This window comes from Bidens hawaiensis, unplaced genomic scaffold, assembly GCF_021521415.1.
Source record: "Bidens hawaiensis isolate Kalapana, Puna unplaced genomic scaffold, B.hawaiensis_p1.1 tig00029023_1, whole genome shotgun sequence".
NCBI classification, from domain to species: domain Eukaryota; kingdom Viridiplantae; phylum Streptophyta; class Magnoliopsida; order Asterales; family Asteraceae; genus Bidens; species Bidens hawaiensis.
Window position 1 is genome coordinate 68,176 of NW_027494780.1, and position 8,929 is coordinate 77,104.

The following is an 8,929-nucleotide window of genomic DNA, read 5'->3' on the forward strand; positions in this document are numbered from 1 at the left end:
CAGGAGCGGATGGGTCCAAAGAAGCTGAACTAACTGGAGCACTCATCTCAGAACTGGGAGCTGGAGACACTGGGACCTTAACAAATTATGTTGTTTTCAATGAACTTTTAAGAAGGATTTCCGTTAAGCTCATCTTTGCAAAAAAAATAATTTTAGGTGTCAATAACCAGAGACACATAACAAATCAAAATAAAAAAGCATACGATAATAAATGACCTCTGCCACCCTTGAGCATAGTCGGTTGAGTTGACGGGTCAGACCATATTTGGCTCAACCTGGCCATGTACAACAAGGGCTCAGGGTAAGCCATGGCCTCCGTTTTATCAGCAACAAGCAGTTTGTACAAACCATCTTGGCTCGTAGGTGGACCTGGCGCTAAATCATTAATGGTAGAGGATAAAAGACGACAACGATGTAGACCAGGTGCTAAATTAGGGGAACAAATAAAAATCTGTCTTTCCACTCTCATGGGTAAAAACCAGTGGGCATTTTCGAGTAACATGAGGGGTATTTTTCTACCGAACAACGTTCGAAGGTGAACCAATCACCATCGGTTTTTAAATGATAAAATCGCCGGAATAATGGTACTGTGGAAAAACCACCCAAGGCTCAACAAGCGATTTCAAAATGTGTTACACGTAGAAAACCAAGTGGATGGACTTGAGAAAACCCTAATCGGTGATACTTCAACAAGGCCATCTAAAAGTCGGTAAGTGGGTATCGGATATTGGCGCATTCAAGGTTCTTGGTATATAAAACTATTAGGTTCGGGCGGCCGATCGCCGTTTCACAGGACTAGGAAGTGTAGGAGATAGAGATAACGGTATACGGTATTTCGAGCACAAAGAAAGCATCATCTCTTAATTAAATGTAGAGGTTACGGTGGATAAACCTTCATGACTCATGATTAAGAAAGAAAAGAGGGAAGATCAACACTAACCTGGACGAAAAACACAATGAAAGGATGTCAAGAAAGGAGGCAGATGGTCACCGGAAAAATGGAAAAAGGGAAGAGAGAAAGGTAACGGATGAGAACTAACTGTGATGGGACGAGAGCAGGGTTATAATGATGATATGGAGAATTGTGTAACTTCAATATTGTAACATCCCCAAAATTTTGATCCAAATTTGACAACTTAAGAAAGTTGAGGGATCAAAAATAATATATAAACAAGTAATGAGAAAATATTAAATAATGGAAATATAAGAAAAATAAGGAAATAAAAATATTTCCTAAGTTAAGTCTTCTTATATGAAGAAAACTTCATCCCACATGGAAAGATGTAAGAAAGTAGAAGCCTTACACTTGGGTATAATAAGAGAAATGGAATCCATCCCACATGGAAAGTGGTAAAGAAATGGAAGCTCTTTATAAGGAAGAGATTTTCCATAGTAATATTCTTTTATGAATATCATGCACCAATTGGTCCTAGCGGAGGGTGCATAGCACCTGACGAGCACGCGCACGGGCTTGGGCTCGGGCGAAGGCGATGGCGACGGGGAAGGGCGTTTGGCGCAATGTGGCGCTTTGATGGCGCACTTTGCACTTCGCACGCTCGCATCGCCGCGAGCCGCTTGAGAGACGCCTTAGTAATTTTGAACAACGAGAACTAAACCCAGATATGACAATCTACTAAAGACAAGGGACTGAAAATGAAAAATAATTTCCACGGACCCATCGCGTAATGAAAAATAATTTCCATGGACCCATCGTGCTACGCGATGAGTCCAAGGAGACGGCCATCGCGTATCACGATGGGCTGTGATGACGCATCACAAACGTGTCACACTCTGGTGACACGTGGCAGACGTGTCAGGCCACGTGGCGACACGTGGCGCGAGCTCAGAAAGGTACCCATCGCGATACGCGACGGTGTTGAAAAAGGGGCCCATCGCGTAGCGCGATGGGATCCAAAATTGGCTATAAAAGGGGAGCCTCACGGCTCATTCACTCACACCACATCCTCTCTCTCTAGATTTACACTCTCTCTACCTCGGTTTGCGTACCGAACACCGTTTCACGTGCCACCGACCCGACAAATATCATCTCGTAATCCGTGCCAAATACCCGATGTTTTCCTCAAAGTGCGTGCCACCCAAAATTAACCCGACGTTCCGCCTCGAAGTACGTGCACGACCCGACGATGACTACATATTGCCTCGATTTGCGTGCCAAGGAAGGTTGATCATGAACGTGCGTATAGAGTAGAAGTGTTGCCCGTATAAACTTAGGAATATCTAACTCCGAATACCCGTGCGAGGTAAGGGGTTCTGCGTAAGTTATTATTTTATTATTATAAATGGCTTAGACCATAGACAGGGGTATAGCCCGAACCTTGATTACGATTAAGAATAATATAACTTTTCTTAAGCAAAGGTTATAGTTAAAATAATATTTCTTTAATATTAAGAAATATAATATTCAAAGAGTATAGTTAAATAATGTTTCTTCTTGAAGAAGAAACTCAGTATAGACGTTTCTTCCTGAAGAAGAAACGTAGCATATAATTGGTAAATAAAGAGAAGGACTAAAGGTCCAAATGTTTTATAAACAAATGATTTTATCAAGGTTGAAGTTATACCAAAATAGACTAAAGGTCTAAAGCTAGATCGATGATCTAGTTATTTATACAAATGTTATTCTCGTACTATAGGTCCGAGGTAACAAAACAAGAAGAAGAGAACAGAAAACAGTAATCAGTATCAGAAACTGATTATAAACAGAAAAGGTGAATACGCCCAAACCTTTTATATTGAGTCAGAATGTTTGCATAGTATTTACGAATCCTTAAAAGCTTTGTCTACAATAATAAGAAACGGACACTCTGATTAAGAGTATACATGTGTCTGGATCCAAACATACATGGTGACTCGACATTTCCCCGAGGCCATGCATATCATCAACATGCCTCTGAAGTTCTACGGGACTGTTCAGAGAAATGATATTGTGAATATAATTAATTATACATGGTACTTAGGTTGGGTGCCTAATGAGTATTCACAAAGGTATTATTGTTGGTTTCAAAAAGGTATTGAAAAGATATTTTTTAGAGTCAGCGTTATTCACCGGCTTTGTGCTGACGTATTTTCCCACCCATGTTACAGGGAAACAAGAAAGGTTAGAACAAACAAGTAAGAAGGAATAGAATATTGGAGTTATAGTCATTAGATGCTATTTGATGGCTCATATATTTATTTCAAAATATTAAAAAGTATGTTTTATAAAGAAATATATTTGAAATATCAACCGGATATTTAAACCCGAGATTTTAATAAGTTTCCAATATAAATATTTTAAAGACTTCCGCTATAAACGCAACTCTGATGTTTTTACAAAACAGGTACCAACTTGTGGTCACACGCCTAGGCCCTAAGTCGGGGTGTGACAGGTTGGTATCAGAGCCATCAATCTTAGCGAATTAGGTATTTAATTATACCTAGGCTTTGATTAAGGATAAGTTTTGGAAAACTTATATTACAAATACTGATTCAAACAAATTAGATACTTAGTTGAAAAGTATCAAAGAAATTATTCGAAACCAATACGGATAAGATAGAAACTATATGAATAATATATGAACCTCTCTACGTCTCCCTATCCCTAAAACTAACCTCGCGCAGATGTCCGATTGTCAATCTAGCCAAGGATCATGTCTACCTCGATCTGGTAAAGGAAAAGGATTTATGGGAACGTCTTTTCTCCCAACTCCTATATCTAGCGATGAAAGTACATGCCACACAAAAATGGAGGAAGATTCAGATTCATTCGATTCTAACATTCCACTAGCTTAGATTATTCCAAATTGGAATACGTATGGAGACGTATCAAGTAGATCTAACAAACCAATGATGTCAAGGGAAAAAGAAGTAATGACTTATCCAGAAGAATATCCTCACGGACAAGAATATTTTAATTTTCCGGCAACTCAAGACCCTTACTTTGCTCACACTCAAAATGAAGAAACAATGAAGGAAATGGAAGTGGAAGAAAAAGAAATGGAGGCTAGCAAAAACATCAAGAAAGATAGCAAGATTAAGAAATTTGTCATTCGCTGGGAGAAATAAAACCTTAGTAACTGTAGAGAGTTTAATTGTAACAAATAATATGTACTCTTGTAACTATAATAAGATGAATAAAAGATATGTTTTGAATTCTTTGAATGTTGGACTTATCTTTTACAAATTTTATTGTAATATGTCAAGAGAGGAAAGTGCAAACTCTCACAACAGTCCTCCCAAGAAAACTGTGAATAAAGGAAACATTAAAAATAAGGATAATGAAATTCCCGCCCAATATAAAGAAGAAATTCAAAAGATGATTAAGGAAGCTATGAAGGACTTTTCTACAAGTCAAAATCGACCAAAATCTAACAAGAGGAGTCGAAGTAAATCTGTTTCTTCAAGAAAAGAAGAAGCTTGTGATAGCTCTATAGCTGATAATAATCCAAGGAACAAGAAACGAAAGATCCAAAAAGGATGCAACTTTAAGAACTTTAAAGTTTACGATCTTAAAGAATTTCATGGAGACTCGGATGCTATAGCCGCTATGAGATGGCTAGAAGAAAAAGAATCAATCGTCACCATAAGCAAATGTACCGGTGAGGAAGCTATCCAGTACTCTTCACAAATGTTCAAGGGAGAAGCCCTTGAATGGCGGAACACCGTAATTCAAACCAAGGGCCGAGAAACAATGTATAATTTAAGTTGGGAAACATTCAAAGGTCTCATATTGAAGAAATTTTGCCCAACTCATGAGATGGATCGAATTCAAACCGAGTTATGGAATCACAAGGTTGTTGGCACAAATATTAGGGAATATAATACTAAATTCCTAGAATACTGCCGACTGGTTCCACATCTATTAACTCCGGAATATAATAAAGTAACTCGTTATATATATGGGTTACCAAGAGAAATAAGAGACACGGTACGATCCAATATGCCAGAAACAGTTGATTCGGCTATGGAATTGGCTGGATACTTAATTAACAGCATGATAAGGAATCAAGAAGAAGAAAAGGAGAAATACAAAGAAGCCAAGAAACCAAAAGATTCCGAGAAGTTAGAGAAGGAAGAAAGTACTCCCAAGTCAGCCTGTAAGACTTGTGGAAAGAAACATACTGGAAAGTTTCGACTAAAAAATACAAACAATTGTGCATACTGCAAGAGAGCAGGACATACAATAGAAGAATGCCGTAAAAAGTTAGGAGTATGTTTTACATGGGGAGAAACGGGTCACTTTAAGACTGAATGCCCGAAAAGAAAAGCTAGTCAAGATTAATGAATAACAAGATCACATCAAGGAAATGTCAAGAAAGACTAGCTAACTTTTGTATATTAATTGTAAATCGTTCTTAAACTAGAAGTTTTGTAATAAAAGAAGGGTATTTAATTCCCTAAGCTATAAATGAAATATTAGCATATAGATCGTGTTAATACACAAAAATGTTTATATTCATTACCTCGAAAAGACAATAAGAAATCTGGACACCGAAAAGTTTTATTCGGAACTTAGAATGAAAAAGGCTTTAAGCTATCATCTAGGAAGATGATTAGAAAATATCGTTCAAGAATTACAAGGACAGTATATCATCGAAAAGAATTCGTTCAAATACGACTGATGGAATATTATACTACCAAGAAAGGTTGATCAAAAAGTCAAAGGAAAAGAACTCGAAGATATTCAAGAAATACAATCGCTAAGTATAGCAACTCTGTTGCTACTAAAATGAAACATTTTCCCCTCGAGGGAGTGGTTATTTTCCCGATGAAATCGAGGGCACAAGTTTGAAATGGGTAGGGAGCTCCACGGCTGGAGCATGTATGAGGTTGCCTTGTAGTTGACAAACCTTGCACCTCTTAACAAATGTTGCTGAATCTATCTCCATAGAGTACCCCAGGGTCATCAGGTGATCATATATCTTTGCGCCGCTAATATGTCTGGGGCGTGAAATTAAGTTATAGTACAAGAGTACTGTTAGAATATAGAGAATGTCATTGGGCTTAAAACCATAGGGGTAACGCTATTTATTTTGTGAGGGGTAACGAAACACGTAAATCGACCAACATTTTTTTTACACTACCGTTAAAAAATTGAGGGGTAGCGTACCCTTGCCCTCTATGTATGTCCGCCACTGAAGCCAATAGTACAACTTAGATAGGCATAACATTAATGTATAAAAAAATCTACAAGACAACCGTAACTTGCTAATTAACTGGCCACAGATGTAGCCAGAGGGACTTGAAACATGTGCATCTGACTCAATACCAAATAAATAAATACAACCACCACACCATCAAATTAAACTCGTTACGCTTCCAAACAAATAAACTAAAAGAGCAAAGAACGAGTTACTTAAAAATTTGTGGCACCAACCCAAAACTTTTTCTCTCTCTCTATATAGTGGATGCTGTATTTCTAATGAAGAAACGAATTGACCGTGCTGTGATAAATTAGTACAATTAAAGGATAATGAAACAATTCGGTTAATGATATGTCAGATGTTGATTTAATGACTACACATAGATGGTGGATATTGGTTCATTCCAGTAAACAAAAGAGGACCGAATATCAACCATTTGCAGTAATTTAGATAAACATAAATATTGGAAAACGTTTATAGAAAATTAACAACTGTGCCAATGGTGGTTACGGGGAGTGGAGGTTGTAGGTGACAGTGGCGAGACCCTAAAGTGTTTTCATTAATGAGATGTATTAACTATTAAATATACCAAATCACGTGTGAATACTCTTTATATAAATCTCAATATTTTTCTTGTGGCGATATATGATATTAAAAAGAAAAGGCACTAGCAAGATAAACCTCTGTACTTAATCACAAGATATGTTAGTTGGTTAGTAGTATTTGGCATCATTATGTGCTTTAATACTGTTTTGAAGCATTGTTAATACCCCATTTTATATCAAAATAGCTTGTTGTCTGCTCTTGTATTCTTGGGAGTTACGGCAAACGTCACAACATATCCAATAGTTGGACTACAACTACATATGAATCAACGTCGCATGGAAGAATTTTCTGGATATACAAATTTATAATTGAAAAAGGAATAGAGAAGAATTTTCTGGATATAAAAATTAAAAAATGAAAAAGGAATAAACAATTAGAGATGGCAAAATGCAAATCACCTTCCTATCAGTTTAACCTATATAAGCACCTTAATTTTGGGATTATTTAGTAAGGGTTAACAACAGAATGGGTTCAATTCCAAACTTGAATGTTGTTGAAGAGTCCCAAGTTTCGCCACCCGCGGCAACCGTCGGTGACAGGCTGTTACCGCTGACGTTCTACGACATCTTCTGGATTAGGCAGCCTCCTATTCACAATCTATTTTTTTATGAGTTGTCGATCACACAAACTCAATTCGTTGAAACTATTGTTCCAACTTTCAAACACTCGTTATCGATCACCCTTCAACATTTTTTTCCTTTTGCCGGTAGCTTGTTCGTATATCCTACTTCTACACAAAAGCCTGAGATCCGTTATGTTGAAGGTGATTCTGTCACGGTTACTTTTGCAGAAAGTAACCTTGATTTCAACGAACTAACCGGAAACGATCCCCGAGATTGTGGAATGTTTTACAATCTTATACCTCTATTAGGCGAGGCTGATAAAACATCAGAATCCACAAAGATTCGCTTGTTCTCGGTTCAAGTGACCCTTTTTCCAAACTCAGGAATCTCCATCGGTATGACCAATCACCACTGCCTCGGTGATGCTAGAACAAGGTTTTATTTCATGAAGGCGTGGACATCGATTGCTCAATTTGGTACAGATGAGTCATTTCTAGCTGATGGAACTTTGCCGGTTTATGACAGGCTGATCAGCAACCCAAAACTAGATGAAAGTTATCTCAAGTATGCGAAAGTTGAAACATTTAAGGAAGAGTATCAACCTCAAAAACTCTCTGGACCAACCGATAAACTTCGAGCGACTTTTATATTGACTCGAACAGTGCTTAACAAGCTGAAACATTTGGTTTCAACCCAACAACCAACAGTAGCATATGTTTCGTCTTTTACGGTTGCATGTGCTTATATCTGGAGTTGTAGAGCCGGTACACGCAAGGAAGAGCTGCAACTATTTGGTTTCACCATCGATTGTAGGGCGCGTATGAATCCCCCGGTCCCACCAACCTACTTTGGCAACTGTGTTGGAGGGTCTATGGCTATGGAAAACACCACAAAGTTAACTGGAAAAGAAGGGTTCGTGACGGCTGCAATATTAATCGGGGAGAATCTACATAAGACTTTGACCGATAAGGACGGAATCATGAAAGAAATAGAGTCATTCGGGGACTTGTTTTCTAACGGGTTTCCTACAACTACCATTGGGGTTGCGGGAACAACAAAGCTCAGGTTTTATGACATGGATTTCGGGTGGGGTAAGCCTAAAAAGCTTGAAACAATTTCCATTGATTATAATGGATCCATATCCATGAATGCCTGCAAAGAAAAGAACGAAGATATTGAGATTGGTGTTTGCCTTCCGACAATGGAGATGGAGTCTTTTGTTCGTATCTTTGAGAATGGGTTAACAGAGTACATCTAGATGCATAATATTTTAATATTCTTGTTAAATCATTATTGGTCTATCCTGTATACATTTCCCATCAATAATAAATCTATAGAAATTGACAACTTTCAGTTCAAATTGATCACCTCCTCTTTTATTCAAACCATCATTAGTTTGTATGAATATTAACTTTGTAACTCTCTTCATATCGGTTAAAGATATAGATATTGGCAGTCAAATTCATAAATGCATTTGACTAGTTATCAACTTATCATATAAAGCAGTCAATGTAGCCTGTTGGGTGATTCTGAAATAGAGAACTATTAAAGTGGTATATTCATACGATGAAAGCAGCTATGCTCCGAAGCACATATAACTTTTTATTTTTCATTTCT

At 37.6% G+C, this 8,929-nt stretch overlaps 1 pseudogene; it reads left to right on the forward strand.

Annotated features, from left to right (window-relative positions):
• The first annotated feature begins 7,106 nt into the window (after nucleotides 1-7,106).
• LOC143578104 (malonyl-coenzyme A:anthocyanin 3-O-glucoside-6''-O-malonyltransferase pseudogene) lies at nucleotides 7,107-8,662 on the forward strand (annotated as a pseudogene).
• Nucleotides 8,663-8,929: the final 267 nt, after the last annotated feature.